This window comes from Balaenoptera borealis, assembly GCF_965194805.1.
Source record: "Balaenoptera borealis genome assembly, chromosome: 18".
NCBI lineage: Eukaryota > Metazoa > Chordata > Mammalia > Artiodactyla > Balaenopteridae > Balaenoptera > Balaenoptera borealis.
This window is the reverse complement of record NC_138877.1, coordinates 8416094-8438223: the sequence shown is the minus strand read 5'-3', so window position 1 is coordinate 8438223 and position 22130 is coordinate 8416094. Positions and strand designations below refer to the sequence as shown.

The 22130-nt window shown below is 45.1% G+C and overlaps 1 protein-coding gene across 1 annotated transcript in view; it reads right to left on the bottom strand.

Annotated features, from left to right (window-relative positions):
* ALOX5AP (arachidonate 5-lipoxygenase activating protein) overlaps nucleotides 1-18415 on the bottom strand; it is a 74899-nt gene extending 56484 nt beyond the window's left edge. The window contains exons 1-3 of the mRNA XM_082366310.1: nucleotides 18148-18415; nucleotides 15123-15220; nucleotides 10610-10650 (exon numbers count right to left, since the gene is read on the bottom strand). The gene's annotated coding sequence lies outside the window, so the exon portion shown is untranslated. The remainder of the gene's footprint in view (nucleotides 1-10609; nucleotides 10651-15122; nucleotides 15221-18147) is intronic.
* Nucleotides 18416-22130: the final 3715 nt, after the last annotated feature.

Below are 22130 nucleotides of genomic sequence, written 5' to 3'. Positions count from 1 at the left end.
TTAATACTACAAAAAACTTTCAAGAAATACAAATTGTTTAAATTGAGGTATTTATTTTCCTCTTAGTAGGACGGCATGCCATGGCCATGACCTCTTATTGCCAAATTTCCCAAATCGGAGTATTGGTGGAAATTAAGCAAAAGATCTTTTTCAATGACCCAGCATTGGAATGACAGACAAAGGGCAGGAAGGCCTGAGGCTGAGGTTTTGGGCGTCCACAGCTCGCAGGCTCCGGCGGGCAGGGGTGAGTCTGGAGCCTGCACTGCCCTGTGGGCTGTGTCCCCGCTTCCTTCCTCCTTCTCTGTTCACACTCTCACTCTCCGCCCCTCCTCTTCCACTTCCACTTTCTTTCCTCCCACTCACTCTCCACTCCACCAGCTATATTTGTCTTTCCTGCCACACCCGTTCTTAGAATAACCTTCCATTTCCGGCACCCAAATCCCTCTTCTTTCCACCCTTCGGAACTCTTGGAGAGCTCATGGCAAACGTTCCAGCTTTGACAGCTGGTTTCAAACTCCAAAGCATCCCATATTTGTGCACTGCCAGAGGTGGGCGATGTACAGGTATGAACGAGACGGGGACCTCCTGGCCTTGGAGAATGTCCAATCCAGAGAAGGAAGCAGACAGAGGTCCACATAACTGAAATCCAGGCTGAGCCGGCTAAGGTACCAGAAAGGTACTATAAAAATACTAGAAAGGTAGAGTTAAAAATACCAGTGTGCAGGCACGATGGGGAGCCAAGGTGAACTCGGCAGACAGGAGGAGTGTCCCTGGAGGAGGTGGAAACAGAGCAGAAGGCAGGGGCCTGCACCTCTTATCTCCGAGGTCTCTTTGTGAGGGTGCTAAATATCAGGTTGGTCAAACATTTCGTACGGGTTTTTCCATAAGATCTTACTGAAATAGAAAAGATGGAGGACAGATGCGCGTATCTTCAAAGGGCGCTGATGGAGAGTTTCAGCACCTGCTTGCGCAACCGCGGGGGCCCCCAGCTCTGCACACAACCCCAGCTCACAGCCAGCTTTACATCCTCCGGGACCTTTGTCCAGAGGTGCGGCAGCCACGCCAGACTCCCCACCTCCAGTTCTGAGGGACGTTGCCGGCAGGAGGGCAGAGATCTCAAAGATCTCCCTCTCCTGACCTGGAATCAAGACTCAAACCTCACCCAGGACCCTCCTGTGCTTTACGGCTGCCCCACGCCTGTCCGTGTAGGGCTTTCAAGCAGCCTGTCTGCCAGTACCGCCTCACCACAGAAGGGGAGGTGAGCAAGTGCAGAGAGAGCGAGAAAGCAGATGATTCCTTCCCGGACCCGCCCTTGTGCAAACCACTTCCCCCCTCCGGGCCTCAGTTTCCTCATCTGTAAAATGAGAAAGGTGGTCCATGCCAGCTGCCACCCGACAGGCTGATTTCTGTTTCCTTCTCGCTCTCCTTCAGTACATCCTGGTCTTCCAGTAAGATGGGCTCTTCCCCAATTTCTGGAGCCACTTCTCCCCACCTGCTTGTCCTCCTCCCCGCTCCTCTCCCTTCCCTCCCCGGGGGCCCTGCTCATGCACTTTTCAATGTTTCCCCTCCTTTGCTCATTCTGTCTCAAAACGTTGGCTTTTCTCCCCCTGCCTGGGTTTTACTGGGGAAGCAGCCAGACAGGACGGTCCACGCGGCTGCTACTGTGGGGCCGGCTCTTCTGAGGTTTCCCTCCTCCCTCCCGTGGCCTCCAGTGGCCACTCGCACACGCAGGAGACAGGAAGTGAGCCTTTCAAAGCGTCTGCTCAGCACTGGCGGCAAGAAAGAGCCGTTCACCCCAGCCTGACTTGCAAAAGGGAATTTAGAATCTCTGAAAGGCCAGCAGACCCAGGTTGAGGCAATTGCCTCCTTTTTTACAAAAAAAATCATGGTTGAGACTTCAGGGAAGAGTTAGCCATGCTTGCTGAGAGACAGAAGCCAAGTGGCACCTAGAACAGGGTCTGACACTCAGTGGATGGGGAATGAGAGATGCACGCGTCTGTTGCGAAGGACGGTTCCTCCTTTTAGAGCCGTTGTCAAAGAAATGGGCTTTTTTAGGAGACACTCCATCTGGAAAGACAGCAAAACAATGCTATGCATATAAAGCACATTTCCCTTTGGATCTTTTTGCTGGAAGCTTCCTTCCTGCCTTCTTTCTCCTGGAGTGGCTCCTAAAAGGACGCTGACTGAACAGACCCGTCGTAAGGGCTTGTAAAGGAGAGGAAGCAGCCGAAGGTGACCATTTCCCCCTTCGCTGCCCACGACCTCATCCTCCTCAGTCTCCCTGGGAACCAGCCTGAGAAGCCGCTGCCAGTGCCCCACGCCCAAAGTCATACCCCACCACGCAAGGGCGGATTCTAAATGCATGCGATAGCTTTATCTACGCTTATCACCTGTGTTAGTCTCGCTCTCTCCCTGCATGAAACTCCTTCGGCATTTGTGTTCTGTGGCCCTCACCCAGCACTTAATAAACACTTTTATTACTTTAATCCTTTTAACGTGCATGCCCAGTCTCCCAACCACACTGCAAGCTGCTCAAGAACAGGGACCACATCTCATTCACCTCTGTCATCCTGGTACCTATCAATACATCTAATTCGTAGTCAGCGCAATCTTTATTTTTTATTTTGGTTTATTACACAAATAAAACATGCTCACGGTAGGACTACAGGTTTACTGGCAGAGTAAATCACCACACGACAAAACGCACAGCCTCCAGAGCAATTAAAGGAACGCAAATATTTCAAAAGGGAAGATATTCTCATACGTGTATTATATTAAGGCAAATCAAGAAAGGTGATAAAATGCTCCGTGGGAATGACTACAGGAAAAGAGTGTGCTTAGACAGCACTGGAGGGTGCTGCCATCCGGTTCAAGACTTTGGGTCACCACCCGGTGACATCTAACAGGAAGTATGAAGATCCTCGTGGCCTTTAATCTGCGGTGTGAAAGTTGAACCTGGCACGGGGGCGTCCTGACGCGGCTCCTCTGCTCTATACTCTGGAATGACTGTCATTCCAGCCCTTCTCCTGCTGCCCTCTCTCTAAGCTCCCTCTCTCCTGCCACCTCCCTGTGCCGCGCGCTTCTGTCTGCTCCTGTGTCTGGGCTCAACTGCGTTGCCAAGAGCCAGCCCTCATTCTGTTGCAAAGTAGGGTCCTCCCTGAGCTAGACCTTGACCGTCTGTCCTCTCAGCATCCTCTCCAATGTCAGATAAGTCCTGATCTCATTTACATTCCTCCTACCAGGGTCTTTTTTTTTTTTTTAATTTTTGGCCCCGAGGCATGCAGGATCTTAGTTCCCCGACCAGGGATCGAACCCGCGCCCCCTGCAGTGGAAGCGCAGAGTCTTAACCACTGGAGCGCCAGGGACGTCCCGTACCAGGGTTTTCACGGAACCCTCCAGGGTGGAAGCAGCCACGCTCTGTGAGTCTTCACCCACGTCCAAGGCAAGGCGGCCGTCCTTTCCTCCTGGAAGTGACGTGTGCCCCGAAACCCAAGAGCAGAGAGCCAGGGGCTGCCCAGGGAGGCCCCACAGGCCGAGGTCGGCATCCGGGCTGTGGACTACGCCCCCCGCACGGTGGGATGGTTCCAGGGAAAGCAGCCAGGGACAGCCCGAAGGGTGTGGTCTTGGGAAGCAAGACTTGGGCTCAGTTTTTTCAATCAAAACTAATGTTTGCAGTTTATCTTTCTGATAATGAAATTGTACATGTTTATTATAGTAAAATTGGAAAGTAGATGTAATCAATAAATAAACAAATGGACAAACACCTATCATCACCCCTTGATTACCTCTGTTATCACCTCAGCACGCAGCCTTCCAGGATTTCTTCTATGTATGTACATGTCGGGTGTGCGTGTCATACAATTCTACTAATCTGTACATTTAAAAATGGTTAAGGGCTTCCCTGGTGGCGCAGTGGTTGAGAGTCTGCCTGCCAGTGCAGGGGACCTGGGATGGAGCCCTGGGCTGGGAAGGTCCCACATGCCGTGGAGCAACTAAGCCCGTGAGCCACAACTACGGAGCCTGCGCACCTAGAGCCCGTGCTCTGCAACAAGAGAAGCCACCACAATGAGAAGCCCGCGCACCACAACGAAGAGTAGCCCCCGCTCGCCACAACTAGAGAAAGTCCGCGTGAAGCAACAAAGACCCAACACAGCCAAAAATAAATAAATAAATTTTTTTTTTTTTTTTAAAAAGGTTAAGATGGTGAAGTTTACGGTATGTGGGTTTTGGGGGTTCTTTTTGGTTTTTGGTGTGTGTGTGTTCTAACCACAACTTAACAAATACGAAAGAGATGCGTTTTCCCAAATAGGCGCAGTGGAAGGCAGCTGCTGTGAGCCTGAAAGGGTCCCTGCCCAGAGGACTGCCTGAAGTCGAGAAACCCAAGCAGAAAGAGGCAGGAGCTGTCCTGCTGCCAGAAACAGGACCGACTGGAGTTGTAGGAGGTCGTCTGGAGAGGAATCACCCACTCGAAGGGACAGACACACAAACTCCCCAGCAGAGGGGTCACTTCAGAACCACATCAGGGGGACAGGGCCTAGCCATTTCTGCCCCATGTGCTGCTCCTCTAATGGGCCACCTTTGGTCCAGGGCTCCCCACTGGGCTGGCCAGTGCTCTGTCAGATCTCCATCACAGTCTGAGGTTCTCCGTCCACTCCTGCAACCTCCATCATCTTTTATAGCCATCGCCCCACAATAAACCTCTTGTACTCATAACTCAATGTCTGTTCCCCAGAGGATCCAAACTGTAGCAGTAATGGAGAATTTCAGAACTAGTTTCCCTAAATCATAGTAAATGCTGCAGGTTGAGCCAGCATCTCTCTTTAGAGTGTGTGAGCACATTTTACCCTTTTCCCTCAGCTTTGAAACACCAACACTTAACATCCTGTTCCACATATTTATTTATCCTATTACATATTGTATAAGTCAACTTTCACTAGACAGTACTGTGGTAACCTAAAATCTCTGTAGCTTACAGCAACAAAGGTTTATTTCTAACTCACTTAGTATGTTACTGGTCTCTTCTAGATGTCTTCTCATCACAGAATCCAGGCTGAAAGAACAACCTCTATCCTGGACATGCCTTCCTAATAGCAAAGGGAAGGGAGCAAAAATGCTGGTAGAAACATTCAAGTTTCTCCCACTCACATTTTATAGGCCAAAGCAAGTCACATGGCCAAACCTGACAATGAGGTAGGGAAGCATACTCCTCCTACAGTCTCAAAGCAACAGGCAAAAATATGTAACACTCCTATAAGGGAGCAAATATTTGGAAGTATACAGAAATGCCAGGGCTAAGGTTTCTGAGAGTTTCTTGTCCTTTCCCACATTGTGCCAAGATGACTGCTGTAGCTCCAGGCATCACAGCCCTATTCCACACAGGAAGGAGAAAGAAGGGGCAAAGATAAACAGAAAGAACAGCTAGCTGAGTCTGTCTCTTCTAAGAATTTTCTTGGCAGTCTCTCCCACGACTTCCATTGACATGGGATGTATTATAAGCTGCCACTCTCAACAATACAGGGGTTCTGTTAGTAAGGAAGCACAATAATATGAATATTAGGTGGTCAACTAGTAGTTTCTGCCACTCCAACATAAGAGAGATTATCTATACACTTTTGGAAGATGCAAGACCAATGAAGCAAGTTAACCGACAAAGCCTGAAGAGAAAACACAGTCTAGAATTTTCTGTAGTTGTTGCAGAGATGCTGGCAGCTGATCTATCTAACAGAACCCTGGCATGTTTCTGGGCTTGGAGTCAGCAGCTGGGTTAGAGGGCAGAAGCAGGACGTGGGCTGGAAAGAGAGAGATTATGTGAATGCCTCATATGGACAACTAGCCTTTAGACACCGTCTTCCCCACCGCCGCCCAGAGAGCCAGCATTTACTGGCAGACGGAACAGAACAAAACCCAAAGATACTGAACAAAATATTCAAGGAGCGCTCAGACTCTGGTTAATAGGTTGGAACCCCAAAATTCAGCCGCTTTGGGCCCTTATTTGGAGGCCCCTGCAGCCTGAAATCCCTCTCTTTGCCCACCTTACCCAGAGCTCTGAGTCTGAAGTCCTAATTGGTGGAGACACTTTGCCTGAAAATAGACAACAGCCGAGGAAGCTCACATCAGGCACTCACTTTTCCTGTCATATGTAGGCAGACCACTGGGGCTCTCCAGGCAAATGAGGGGCTCCACTTCGGGGCCAGGCACAGCTGCAGCTGGTGATACCATACTGAGAGCCGGGCATTAAGTGAAAAGTCCTGCAGGCTGCCCCATGAGACCTCCCAGCCTGCCTGTACCCATGCAACAATAACAGGTTGCTATAAAAATGGAACATTCAGAGAACCACAAAAGAGTGCTTATAAATTTTAAAAGTCTGCCTGCCACAAATATGAACATTAATACTGGGAAGGGGATGATGGACTGGGGCGTTGCAAAGTAAATCTTCATATTGAAATGTTAAAAGTTAATGTCAAAGCCTTCTAAATAGGTCAATACAGGTGATAACACATATACAGTCTTGAGTTATCAGGGTAACCAGAAGCAGAGGTGAATAAAGAAACTGTTTTTTTAAAAAAAAAGAAAGAAAGGGAGGGAGGGAGAAAGGGGGAAAGAACATTGTCTCTGAGTTGTGAATTCATGGTGGGGAAGGAAAGGTGGGAGACCATGACTTTCCACTATAATCTGCTCTGTATTATTTGCTCTGTCGCCACGCACATGCACTACTGTAACAAAAATAAATGGATGTGACCACTGAGAGGGGTGGGATAGGGAGGGTGGGAGGGAGACGCAAGAGGGAGGGGATATGGGGATATATGTATATGTATAGCTGATTCACTTTGTTATACAGCAGAAACTAACACAACATTGTAAAGCAATTATACTCCAATAAAGATGTTAAAAAAATAAATGGAAAAAATCAAATAGGAGAATTGTGTCTCGAGTAATGAGGTTTGGAAATTCAGTCACAACGTAGGCATCAAACACCTGCTTATTAAGACTCAGCAGTGTTTGTCAGTTACTAGGAGACAGGAGCTACCTGGTCAGAAAGTGTCCAGAAGATGCTATAAGATGGGACCACTTCAAGTAATTGTAACAATAAGAGCAAACACTTATTGACGCTTACTGGATGCCAGGACTCTGCTGAGAGTTTTACTTGCCTATTTCTTTTAATTCTCATAACAATTCTAAGGTCTAGGTGTTTTTTTATCATCATCCCCATTTTACAGATGAGAAAACTAAGGCAGAGAAGTAAAGAAACATGTCCTGGTGCCCAGGGTAGTAAGCAGTGATAGAATTTGAATAGCCTGCTAGCAAGGATACAACCTTAACCACTGTGCTTTGTTGCCTGTAAGCTAGTGCCCCAAATACTGTCTGAAAAAATACTGGGCCATTACAATACTGGCAGGCGAGCCCTACATTCTATCATTACAGTTAAATTCACATAATGGGCACTGACTTTTTTTTTGCCTCATTGCATAGCTGTTATAAGAAATGTATGTTAAAAGGCCTTGGAAACTGTAAACCATTCACTGCAAAATGAAAGATGTTAAAATGCTATTTTCTTTAGCTCACTGTCAGGCTTGGGACTCTTCGCTGGATCCCTTGTAAGCCCCACATAAAGCCCCAGCCCACTTGAGCACACAAGTCCTCCCCACTCACGCTGTTGTATCTCCCACTCAATCTCCTTCTCGTCCCCAGAACTCCTCCTCGTCACTCCTCCCTCCTCCCCACCCAAAGTAAGCTCTCCACCCTCAGCATTTTCTGCCACGTTCCTTGTAGGTATCACTTAAACCATCACCTCAATTTTATCATTTAACTCGAGAGGCCCCAACCAAGAGAGGCAAACGTCTGGGAACTTGCACTTCCCCCAAATGAGAGAGCCTTGTAGCAGATTGTTTCCCAAAGAATGCAAACCCGGGCTAGAGCAACAGGCCCCAGTGAGACGGCAGCATCCAGCATCAGGCCAGTTTCAGCCACTCGCCCGAGGAACTCTCTTCCATGACCAGAGAGCAATGTTCAGCACAAATCATGGCCCTTCCTGGACTCTTGGCGACGGTCGAAACCTTGATGCATCCCCACTCCCCAAATGTAGCTACTGAATGGTTTAGTGTGTCTCTTTCAAGATCTTCTTGTACAAATACACAAATACGTACGTGTGTATATATTATACTACACATAGAGATGTCCCCTAAATCCTCCTGGAAGAGCACTGAATGATGTATGGATTAATTGTAAGAAAATTCACATCTTATAGCATTTTAAATCTTCCCATTTACATACAAACTCATACAAACTCTCAACTTGTATGATCAAGTCAAACATGAAACTCCCAAGAAAGAAAGAATTAGAATAAGGCATTATATCTGCAACAACTGCGTCTTCGGTGGTTTTGATAAGGAATTCTCGCCTGCCTTTTAAAGTATTGTTATGAAATATTTCAAACACAAAAATCAGTTAAAATAATAACAACCTACAGAACGGGAGAAAACATTTGCAAATCATATATCTGATAAAGGGTTAACATCCAGAATTTATAAGGAACTCGTACAACAACAACAACCAAAAAAGTAACACATTTAAAAAGGGGGCAAAGGACTTGAAGAGACAGTTCTCCCAAGGAGATATACAAATGGCCAAAATGCATCTGAAAAGATGCTCAACATCTTTACTTATCAGAGAAATGCAAATAAAAATCCCAGTGAGGTATTACCTCACACTCATTAGGATGGTCACTATCAAAAGAACAAAAGATAACAAGTATTTGCCGAGATGTAAAGAAATTGGAACCCCTGTCCGTTGTTGGTGGGAATGTAAAATGGCACAGCCATTATGGAAAACAGTACGGAGCTTCCACAAAAAATTAAAAATAAAATTACTGTATACCCAGCAATCCCACTCCTGGGTATATATCCAAAAGAATTCAAAGCAGGATCTCAAAGAGATATTTACACACGCATTGCAAATTATTCATTGCAGCATTATTCACAACGACCAAGAGGTGGAAGCGACCCAAATATCCATTGACAGATGAATGGATAAAGAAAATGTGGTCTAGACAGATATATATTCACATGTACATACATACATACATATTATATACATATAACGCAGCCTTAAAAAAGAAGGAAATTCTGACATATGCTACAACATGGATGAATCTTGAGGACATTATGCTAAGTGAAATAAGCCAGTCACAGAAGGACAAATACTGTTATGATTCCACTCATATGAAGAATCGGAAGCAAACTCATATAAACAGAAAGCAGAGTGGTGGTTGCCAGGGGCTGGGAGGACGGGGGATAAAGACTTGTTGTTTAATGTCTATAGAGTTTCTGTTTTGCGAGATGAAAAAGTTCTGGAGCTCTTCACACAACAATGCGAATATACTTAACACTACTGAACTGTATACTTAGAAATGGTTCAGATGGTAAATTTTTTATGTGTTTTTTTCCACAGTAAAAAAAATAACAAAAATCTGTGTATCCACCCTGGAACACTATCAAATCCTAAGATTTCACTACACCTCCTTCAGTTTTTTTTCCAGGAACAAAGGGTGGCAGACAATGGGAGAGCCTTCTGTCTCCATGACCCTACTCTCCTGCTTCCCTCTTCAGAGGTATCTGCTTCCCTGCATTTGGTTTTTATCATTCCTATGCATGTTTCATATTATGACCGCATGTCCACGTATCCATAAATAATACATAGCATTGCTTTGTCTATTGACTACTTTTATAGAAATGGTAACGTACTGTACCTATCCTTCGTGCAACATCACATTTGAAAATTTATACACACTGGTAAATAAAGACCCAATTCATTATTAGAACTGCTATATAGTATTGCAATGTTTAAAGATACCATGTTTATTTATCCACCATCCTTTTGATGAAGTTGAGTCATTTCAAATGCTTCACTATTATGACAACTCAACAACAACAAAAAACAAACAACCCAATTGAAAAATGGACAGAGGGTCTGAATAGACATTTTTCCAAAGCAGGCATACAGATGGCCAACAAGCACATGAAAAGATGTTCAACATCGCTAATTATCAGGGAAGTGTAAATCAAAACCACAGTGAGATATCACCTCACACCTGTTAGAATAACTGTTATCAAAAAGACAAGGAATAACAAATGCTGGAGAGGATGTGGAGAAAAGGGAATCCTCGTGCACTGTTGGTGGGAATGTAAATTGGTGCAGCCACTGTGGAAAACACTAAGGAGATTTCTCAAAAAAATAAAAATAGAACTACCATGTGATCCAGATATTCCACTTCTGAGTATTTATTCAAAGAACACAAAAACACTGATTTGAAAAGATACATGCACCCCTATGTTCATTACTGCATTATTCACAATAGCCAAGTTATGGAAACAACCTAAGTGTCCATTGATGGACGAATGGATAAAGAAGATTTGAGATATATATATATACATATATATGTGTGTATACACACACACACACACACACACACACACACACACACACACACATATATACAATACAGTGGAATACTACTCGGCCAAAAAAAAGAAATCCTGCCATTTGTGATAATACAGATGGACCTTGATGGCATAATACTAAGTGAAATAAGTCAGATAGAGAAGATAAATACCTTATAATTTCTCATATGTGGATTCCACTCATATGTAGAATCTAAAAAAAAAATGAACAAATGAAATAAAATAAAATAAACTCATAGATAGAGAACAGATTTGGGGTTACCAGGGGGGAAAGGGGTTATGGGGTGGGAAAATGGTTGAAGGGGACCAAGTGCATGGTGATGGATGGTAACTAGACTTGTCCTGTTATCACTCTGAAGTGTACATAGATGTTGAACTGTAATGCTGTACACCTAGGACTTATAAAAATATTTAAATAAAAATAAACAAAATATTTCACTACTGTGAACAATACTGGATCAAATCATCTCGTACATATCCTTGTCTATGTATATCTCAAGGTGAAACCCGTGCATTGGAGGGAATGAGTCTCTCCAATGTCACCAGGATACTGACGAATCGTTCTCCAGGGCATGTGTCCTGATTTCCATCCATAGCAGATGAAAGTGAGTGCCAAATGCTCCAACCCACACCAACTGAGTTTGTCAGGCTTCCTCAATTCTGCCAATCTGCTGGGTGTGAAATAACATCTCATTATGATTCTATGTTTCCCAGATTATTAGAAGAGTTTAGTGTCTTCTCATGAGTTTATTGACAATATGGATTTCCTCTCCATTAATGTTTTGCCTGTTTTTCTGTTTTGTTGTTTGTCTTCTGCTAATTGGCAGGCATTCTTTATGAATTCTGGATACTAAGGCTTTGCTGGCTACGTGCATTGCAAATTCTTCACTCAGTCAATGGTTTTGTCTTTTAAATTTATTTTTTGCTTATTCGTTTAACAAAAGTTTTACTACATTTTAAATATAATCAAATACATCAACTCTTTATTTCACGTTTACGCTTATTATGTTGTGTTTATGAAATCATTTCTTACCCCGAGGACATTGTTCTGTCTTCTTTGGGGAACAGAGTAATGATTCAGTAAATATTTGCTGAATAAATGAATTATTTCTAGTTTGTTGGTCTCCAGAAAATTGCACAAATCCAATTTTTATTTTGTATAAGCCCCATGCTCATATAAGCAATTTTTTATTGCAAAATTGGACTTAAATGTAAAAGGGGGTGCTACCATTTGTCCTAATGAGGCCAAGGTGAAGCATGCCTTTTGTAACACACCAGCGAGAATAACTATTATTCTTCACAAAAGATTCAGTTGAGAAACAGGATTTTTAAATATAGCAATATTTAGATTAGAAAGCAGAAAGTAAGCCTTGTTATTGAGGGCTACAGCAATAGAACAGAGCACCTAGAACAGCCTACAGCATCAAAAATTTTATTGAGCATCTATTATGTAAGGAGAGTTGTAGAACTTCTTTCTTCAAAAACGCAATCATAGGGTTTCCCTGGTGGCGCAGTGGTTAAGAATCCACCTGCCAATGCAGGGGACACAGGTTCGAGCCCTGGTCCGGGAAGATCCCACGTGCCGCAGAGCAACTAAGCCTGTGCACCACAACTACTGAACCTGTGCTCTAGAGCCCGCGAGCTACAGCTACTGAGCCCGTGTGCTGCAACTACCGAAGCCTGTGCGCCTAGAGCCCCTGCTCCGCAACAAGAGAAGCCACCGCAACGAGGAGTCCGCGCACCGCAACGAAGAGTAGCCCCCGCTCGCCACAACTAGAGAAAACCCGTGTGCAGCAACAAAGACCCAACGCAACCAAAAATTAAATAAATAAATAAACAAATTTTTAAAAAATAAAAGTCACCTAAAATCTCAGATACCAGTTCTTTTTTTTTTTTTTTTAATTTATTTATTTTATTTATTTATTTTTGGCTGTGTTGGGTCCTCGCTGCTGTGCGGAGGCTTTCTCAAGTTGAGGCGAGCAGGGGCCACTCTTCATTGTGGTGCGTGGGCCTCTCACTGCGGTGGCCTCTCTTGCTGTGGAGCACAGGCTCCAGGCGCATGGGCTTCAGCAGTTGTGGCTCAAGGGCCCAGCAGCTGTGGCTCGCCGGCTCTAGAGCGCAGGCTCAGTAGTTGTGGCGCACGGGCTTAGTTGCTCCACGGCACGTGGGATCTTCCCGGACCAGGGCTCGAACCCGTCTCCCTTGCAATGGCAGGCGGACTCCCAACCACTGCGCCACCAGGGAAGCCCAGATACCAGTTCTTAAATGAAAGCACATTTATTACTGAAGAGTCGCACATTGTAAAATTCTCCTCAGGAGTGGTCTCCGTGTCCCTCAGACACCTTTTCTCAGGCGGGTAAAAGAGTTGGAGAAGGGAGACCAGCGTGACGGGTATACCATGCTTGACAGAGACCCATGTGCGCAGACACGGGACTGCCGTGAGTTACCACCTCACAAACTGGCACTCCTCTGCCCCCAGACAGAGAAGATCTGCGGAGACTAACCACCTACCACCCTCTATCTGCAATTCAGGGAAACTGCTTCTGCTGCCCTTCATTGCTGGCCCCTTAAAAGACAGCTTGCTGCAGATGCTTGAGAAACTAGTGGAAAGGGGGAAGGAAGAAAATTATAATCACCACTCAGAGATAACCATAAGCACTACTCATGTGTACACACACACACACACACACACACACACACACAATTTGTGCTCATACCATGTATGCAATGTGAGAGGCTGTGTGGGTCAAGGTTACAAGCGTAGCTGCTGGAGCCTGACTCTAGGTGTGGAGCCCGGCCCTACACTCACAAGCTCTGTAACCTGAACAGATGCTCGCTCTCTGCTCCCATTCCCCCACCTGCAAAATTAGAATAAGAGGAATATTGATAGTATCTGCCCCACAGGCTTGTTATGGGCTTAAATGAGACGTTATGTATAAAGTGCGTAATAACATGGGACACACAGAAAGAAGATGCAGCTAGGAGTTATCATGATGACACAGTTCCCCATCTGACCTGTTAACTTAACATTTCATCATAACCCTGTTGTCAAATATTTTTTGAAAATACTATTTTTAGAGTTATAGTGTTCTGTAGCCTACCTTTTTTTACTTCACACTTTTACCCTGACCATATGTTTTAAAATATTATTCTTGATGTCTATATTTTAATACTCTATTTTCTAAATATACCACAATTTATCATTTTCCCCTGTTGCTGGATATTTAAGTTGTTTCCTATTTATCAGTATTATAAATAATACTGTGATGATATACTTAAAACTTGGGCCACATCCCTGGTCCCTTTCTTAGAATAGATTTCTAACGTCGAATTTCTAGAATGAACATCATTCAATGTTCATGTTACCAAACTGCTATCCAGAAATAACAGGCCAAGTTTACCCTCAGCAGCCCTGTGTGACAGTGGCCCGTAACTATGCCATTGATAGAATTTTAGTAGTATCTCTTTTTCTTCTTTGCTATTTGAGAAGAGGAAACTTTTTACTTCCTTTCATTTTGATTTTGATAACTCGTGAGGTTAAACTTTTATGATTATAGTGGTCGTGGGTATTTCTTCTTTTGGGAATCTTCTGTTCATGTCCCCAGTTTTGTTTGTCTGATTTTTTTTTTAGTTGAGTTGTAAAGAGGTATTTTTCCATATTAATTGATACATGCACTTTATATATTAGGAATTTAATTTTTCCATCACATTTTATTTTTTCCCAGTCTCCTTTATGGTTTCTGTTTTACTTTACTCATCTCTTCAGCATGGGGTTACGGAGTGCCTGCTATGTGCTGAGCACCGTGGTAGGTGCTGCGGATTCAGCAGGGAGCAAAGCTGACTAAAATCTCTGTCCCTGGAGGGCCTACATTTTAGTCGGAGCTTCTAGTTGAGGGTGTCATTTCAGTGGACACAATCATCTAGTTCCTGGAATGACCTATAATTGAGAAGGACCTATAATTACTTAAACACAATTGGCCCATTAATGCCATCTTCCTTTCAGAAAAGCATTGTACCCACATGAATATGGAGCAAGAGAGACCCCAGAGCTCAGCCTAACAGAGAAAATCTGATAATATTTTCAAACAAGTATGACGAAAAAGACACCCTTAGACTTTCAGCTGGGACTCAAGCACACTCAGTGGTTATTTCCTTTTCTCCCTTCCACACAGGTGCCTCTTAAAATTTTACAGCCGGACTTTCCTGATGGCACAGTGATTAAGAATCTGCCTGCCAATGCAGGGGACAGAGGTTCGAGCCCTGGTCCGGGAAGATCCCACATGCCACAGAGCAACTGAGCCCGCGTGCCACAACTACTGAAGCCTGCCCGCCTAGAGCCCGTGCTCCGCAACAAGAGAAGCCACCACAATGAGAAGCCCACGCACCGCAATGAAGAGTAGCCCCCGCTCGCTGCAACTAGAGAAAGCCCACGAGCAGCAACGAAGACCCAACGCAGCCAAAAATAAATAAATAATAAATAAATAAGTTTATAAAAAAAAAAATCTTTTTTGCAACCACTTGTATACCTCACGATCTGGGGCTGGAGAAATGGGGGCATCCAGGTGGGGTTGATGAGAAGAGGGAAGTTTGGGGTCTTACCTCAGGCTACTATACCAAAGTACCATAAACTGGGTGACTCATAGATAACAGAAATTTATTTCTCACAGTTCTGGAGGCTGGAAGTCCAACATCAGGGTGCCAGCAGGGTCAGGCTTCGGTGAGCGCCTCTTTCGCGTTGCAGACTGCTGACCTCATGTTCTGTCCTAATATGGAGGAAAGAGATGGAGCTAGCTCTCCAGCCTCTTCTTAAAAGGGCACTAATCCCATGCCCTTGACATCCCTACCCAAATACCTCCCAAAGGCCCCACCTCCAAACACCACCACATTGGCGAACAGATTTCAACATGTGAATTTTGACGGGATACGAACATTCAGTCCATAACAGGTCCCATAAGTAGAGGAGACTGCGCCAGGAATGACTTTATGGAATGATGGATGCAACAGCCAATTTCACAAGAGATTCCTTTCCCTCAGTGGGGAGAGGAATGGGACCTGCAATAGGAGCAAAACTACCTCTTCAGCAAACTGTGTGCACATGTGACTCAAGGACCAGATGAGTGGCCACCCTCCAAAGCTTCAGCACTTGGAAACAACTCCAGGGAAGGGGACAGAGGGAATCCTGAATTGACAGAGATTGCGTTTGGGGCAGCAGCAGAACAGGAAATCAAAACAGAAGTTGAATGGAGTGATAGAAAGATAAGGTTCTATTTCTTATACATCTGAAAGATATCACTTTGTTTTTAAGAGGAATCACAAGAAGAAAGAGAAAGAGAGAGAGAGAGGTCATCATTTAAACACTTAAATTAGAATTTCCCACAATGCTGGGAATTCCCTGGCAGTCTAGTGGTTAGGACTCTGCCCTTCCACTGCAGGGGGCACGGGTTCGATCCTTGATTGGGGAACTAAGATCCTGCAGTCCACGTGGCCAAAAAAAAAAAAAAAGAATTTCCCACAGTCCTTAAGAAGAAACTGAAAATGCAAATGAAAAATTCCATTAAATTAGTATAAGTTTAAGCTAACTTTTAAAGGTGCAGTTTGGAAAACCTTATCTGTTCCAGTAATTCCAAGGTGGAGGTCATCAATTCCTTCTTCACCTGTTGGCCACTCATAAGCACCACATGCATAAATAACTCCACAGAACCAGATTAAACATAACTGACTCCAAAAGTTGCCCAGCACAGATGGGCAAGAACCTCCTGACAACAGGATCTCTAGATAGTCCTACTCAGAAGATTCCTCCTTTATCCCCTCTCCTTGCACGGCACAGGCTCAACTCTGCAGCTCCACTTAGCTCTTTCAGAAGAGCTTTATCAGAAGCTGGCCTCCATCACCCTCAGCTTTCTCCTCAGTGAAGCAGAGCTGGCTCTTGCTAGGAGGAAGCAAGTAGAAGAAGGGTTGGAGAACCCAGATCCAGAAGAAAATTCAAAAAATATGCTCAATATCAGTAATCACTAGGGAAATGCAAATCAAAACCATAATGAGGTAACACTTCACACGCATCAGGATGGCTATTACAGACAAGAAGGAAGGAAGGAAGGAAGGAAGGGAGGGAGGGAGGGAGGGAGGAAGGAAGGGGGAGGGAGGGAGGGGAAGGGAGGGAGGGAGGAAGGGGGGGAGGAAGAGGAAAGGAAGGAAAGAAGAGAGAAAGAGAAGGGAGGGAGGGAGGAAGTAAAGAAGGAAGAAAGGAAGAGGGAAAGAAAATAGCAAGTGTTGGCAGGATGTGGAGAAATAGAAACCTTTGCGCACTGTTGGTGGGAATGTGAAACGGTACAGCTGCTGTGGAAAATGGTATGAAAAATTAAAAACAGAATTACCATATGATTCATCAGTTGTATTTCTGGATATGTACCCAAAAGAATTGAGAGTAAGGTCTCAAAGAGATATTTACACATCCATATTCACTGCAGCATTATTCACAGTTACCAAAATGTGGAAGCAACCCAAGTGTCCATCAACTGATAAAGGGGTAAAGAAAACGTGGTGCATACACACAATGGAATATGATTCAGCCTTCAAAAGGGATGAAATTCTGACACATGCAACAATGTGGACGAACTCTGAAGACATGCTAAGTGAAACAAGATAGGACAAGTACTGTACAAATTCACTACATGAGGTCCCAAGAGTAGTCAAGTTCATAGAGACAGAAAGTAGAATGGTGGTTGCCAGGTCGAGGAGATGGGGTGGATGTGGAAAGGAGGAAGTAACGTTTAATGGGTGCAGAGTTTCAGTTTGGGATGATGAAAACGTTTTGGAGATGGATGGTGGTGACGGTTGCACAGCAGTGTGAATGTACTTAATGCCACTGAGCTGTGCGCTTAAAAAAAAACACAACCAGTTAAAATGATGAGAAAAGAACTAGGAGGAAGGGGAGAGGAAGGGGTGAGGGAAGGAGGAGAAGAAGTAGGAGTTGGAGGAGGGTCCCTCACAGGTAAATTGAACGGTAACGAGGAACACACAGGACTGGATTTAGCACGTGGAGAGCTGGGGTGAATTTCCTATTCCGTGGGCGGAGAAGACAAGGGGAGCGATCCCAAAGGAGCTCAAGAGATGCGGCTTCGCAAAAGTAAAATGAAAGCCAGGAAGTTCTAAGGGTGTGGCACAAAGCTAAGGCTCCCACTCCCCACCTTTGGGCAGACGGGTCATCCCAGATCTCAAAGGCCTCAGTGCAGAAGTCAGGGAACGCGGAGCGGGGAGAGCCTGCAGAGGCCATTTCAAACTTAAAGGCATATCTTAACTGCCACTCCCTCCATAAGGCTCTTCTGATGTCCCAAACCAGGCATTCTCAACGCTGGCCCTATCCTCGCCAAGGGGGCAAAAATTGTCTCTTAGAGGTGAAAAAATCTTATTCTTTCTATGCACCAAGCACAGAAGTGCAAAGGGCAAATTCACACATACGCGGTGTATCTATGGTATCAAAATTTTATGGTGGGGGGTTGGTTATTAGGGGGGGAAATATCCAAAGGAGAGGGAGAGGGGCAAAAACACAACCACGCAAAGGCTGAGAACCACTGCCCTAAAGCTAGGGGGCTCCGGGATGTGGCTCCAGCCTCCAGGCCCGCACAGCCCTCTGGGCTTCTCGCACAGCTCGAGCGCGTGTGGTCCGGCAGGAGGGCACGCGCGACCTCACCCCTTCCAGCTTCCGCGGCCGGGCACCCAGTCGGCCAGGTCGTCGTCACGCTCACTGTCACTGCTCGAGGCCGCCCGGGACAACCGCTCCAGCGCGCACGGGGCAGGAGAAAGTCCCCCGGGGAGGGTCCCCCACGGGCCCCCCGGTCCCCGGGCCCCCGGAGCCGGGGGCGGGGCCGGCTCTCACGTCGTAGGCGGGTCCCGCGCGACGCGCTCCGGCCCCGACAAGCCCCGCGGCTCCGCCCGAGCCTCCGCCCGCAGCCCGGCTCCTCCCGCCGCCTCCTCGGCGCGCTCCTCCGAGGTGCCAGCGCGGCTACGCCCAGGGCGGCGAGAGAGCCGCCGCGGCCGCGGAAATCTGTACACACCGCAGCGCCGCCTCGGTAGCCGGGTCTCTGTGGCGCAATCGGTTAGCGCGTTCGGCTGTTAACCGAAAGGTTGGTGGTTCGAGCCCACCCAGGGACGAGAGAGCTTGTTTTCCTGTAGGAGGATTCATTTTAAAACTACAACTCCGAGATTTTTAATCAAATAGGAGTACGACACTGCCACGTTTCTAGGACAGAGGAAGACAACGTCCGCTTAAGAGTATTCGGTGCCCAACGCAGTGAGTCCAAGAGCGACACTGCTGCTGAACTGGGAGCCCGTGGCTTGCTAATTCTAGTCCTACCGAATATCCGGGGGAAATGTGCATATATGCTTCAGGAGACCTGCCCAACATTGTTCATCAACAGCAGACATTGTAATGGCAAAAACAAACAAACAAACAAAAAACACTCAATTGCCCATTGACAGGTGAATGAATAAATACCATTGGTTTCTCTCAGAAAATCTGATACCACCAAAAAGCAAATGTAGTTGTTCAATTTTGCCACATCTGCGGCCAAAAGGATTTGAGGAGCAAATGCAGATGCAAAAATGCAAGAGGAGACATCTCAAAGTCAAAGTATGTGGAGGCACAGTTATACCAAGAAACTATTTGCTGAATTAAGCTGTGTTACAGCTTTTGGATCAATGACTTGAATCTAGGCACAGGCCTTAACGTTTTCTGTAGATTGCTGGCAGATTTTTTTCTGAAATTAAACTCAAGCAGAAATTGTTTGTATGGGTTCCTGTTAAAAGGTCTCAAATGACATATTTTCAACTCGTCTCACAGAAGACACAAATATTTTTCAAGCAGATGATTTGCATATGACTTGCTTTTTTTCTGATTTTACTGAGAAATAATTGACATGTATATCACTGTATACATACGAGTTTCTATAAAGATAGAGAACCACATAATAATATGATAAGATGAAGATGTAATTCATTTCTGCCAAGATTGAGGTCATGTGGTAGGTGCTTTTTGTCTGGGATGTTCTTATCAGGGATAGAATTTTGAGACCTAGAAGAAGGAATAGTTGACTGTCTCACTAGGGTGTCTCCTAGGGAATGCCTTGGCAAATGCTGGCTGACAATTATTTATCAAATTATGGTTGATAATAAAATATCCTCTACTGTCTCGTTAGGACCCCTCAGGAAGGAGACACAATATTGCACTTACGGTGGAATTCCAGGCAGAATGACAGATAGCCACCCCAAAAATTGTTCTTAGGTAGGGGCCTTTCTGATGCTTCTCAAAATTCCAAACTTGCCACCTACACTTAAGGATAGCTTACAGTGACACAGAGAACTATATTCAATATCCTATGATAAACCATAATGGAAAAGAATATTTTTAAAAACATATAAAAAAAAGAATGTATATATATATATGTATAACTGAATCACTGCTGTACAGCAGTAATTAAGACAACATTGTAAATCAACTATACTTCAATTAAAAAAAAAGATAGCTTACAATGGAAATAAGAAACGGGGAGGGGGTGGCAGTGGAATTATGTCATAAGATCATTTATACACTGTTGAAATTGAGTCTCACATTTCCAGATGAAGAAGGTGTAATATTTGCTATTACTGAAGTGATGGGGACTTAGCATGTCCTTCCACCTTGAAGCTGACTATATTTACACTAGGTTATAAGCTCCTTGAGGGAAGAGACCATTTTCTGTTATTAATGATCAATTTAGGGTCCAAAGGATTTCCTTCAGGACACGGTTCAAATTCTTGAGCTTAGCGCACAAGGGCTTTCATGATCCGCAGCTGTGTCTCCTGCCCAGTTTCCGCATGAGACCTTTTAGAGGTTATAAGCACTTACCAGGAGTTCCTTGAATGGCCCAGGCTGACTTACACCCCCTTCCCGGCCAGACACCTGTCCCTACACCCCGATGTGCCCCTACCCCCTCCCCCATTCTGCTTACCTGGGTAACATCTGCTGAGGAGCTACCCCCTCAGGAAGCCTCCCCTGACACTGCCTCCGTCTGATTTAGAGGTCCATCCTCCACACATGCATCACAGTACCCTGAAACCAGGGAGTTACTCGTCCCCTGCACAGGAATATGACCTCTTCAGAGTAGGAACCATGTCTCCGTTCATCCAGCACAGGCCTGTCCCATGGCACACGCTCAGGACCAGAGCAATCCCTGCCTTGTCGGGGTATGTGGTTAACAGAGACCGACAGTCAGATAAAAATGCATATGATGAAGGGTCAGCATGAGAAACACAGAAAAATGTTCCCAGGCCTTGAAGGAAGAAGTCAACTTAGATGGGCTGGACGGTGTCTTCATGGAGGATTTGAAATGACCCTGAAAGATCTGGACAGGCCAGAGGCAGAGGAGGGGTATCTAAGGCTGGGGAAATTTCAGGACAAGATGAGGGCATGATGGGGGTGATGGACAAAGTGTACTTAAATAGGGAGCAGTGAAAACGTTCTTAGCTTGTGGAAGGGCCCTGAAGACCAAGAGAAGAGGCTGTCCAAGAACAGTATGAAGGTTCCTTAAAAAACTAAAAACAGAGCTACCATATGACCCTGCAATCCCACTCCTGGGCATGTACCCAGAAAAAAACATGGTCCAAAAGGATACATGCACCCCAATGTTCATTGCAGCACTGTTTGCAACAGCCAAGACATGGAAGCAACCTACGTGTCCATCGACAGAGGAATGAGTAAATAAGATGTGGCACATATATACAATGGAATATTAGTCATAAAGAAGAATGAAATAATGCCATTTGCAGTAACATGGATGGACCTAGAGATTGTCATACTGAGTGAAGTAAGTCAGAGGAAGAGAAATATCGTATAATATTGCTTATATGCAGAATCTAAAAGAAATGATACAAATGAATGTATTTACAAAACAGAAATGAACTCACAGACTTAGAGAATGAACTTATGGTTACCAGAGGGGGAAGGGTGGAGGGAAGGGATAGTTATGGAGTTTGGGAGTGACATGTACACACTGCTATATTTAAAAAGGATAACCAACAAGGACCTACTGTATAGCACAGGGAACTCTGCTCAATGTTATGTGGCAGCCTGGATGGGAGGGGAGTCTGGGGGAGAATGGATACATGTATATGTATGGCTGAGTCGCTTTGCTGTGCACCTGAGACTATCACAACATTGTTAATCGGCTATACTCCAATATAAAATAAAAAGTTAAAAAAAAAAAAAGGGAGAGAGAAGAGGCTGCACTTTACCCTGTAGAGTAAGAGAGTCACTATTAAAGGTTTCTGTTTCAGGACAGAATGAAATCTATTTTAGGTGGTTGGGTTGGCAACAATGTCAATAAGAAATAAGAGATCAGAAGACAGTTTAGATGCAATTATATTTCAAAGGAGACGCAGTGACGCTCTGGGCTAAGGTGGGTAAAGGAAAGGAGGCATGGATTAATTCAAGGGAAGCCTGGTCAAGATTTAGGGACTGAAACAGGAGGGAAGTTTGAGGGTGAAGCCCGCATTTAGAGCCTGGGAGACCCAGAAAATGGTGATACCATTGCTTGATGTGGGACTTTGGAGGGGTCTTAAAGAAACCTTGAAATTAGAAAAATTATAAATTGTCCATACTCTTAGCTTTCCTAACTTGTGGCCTGTTCTCCACCATGG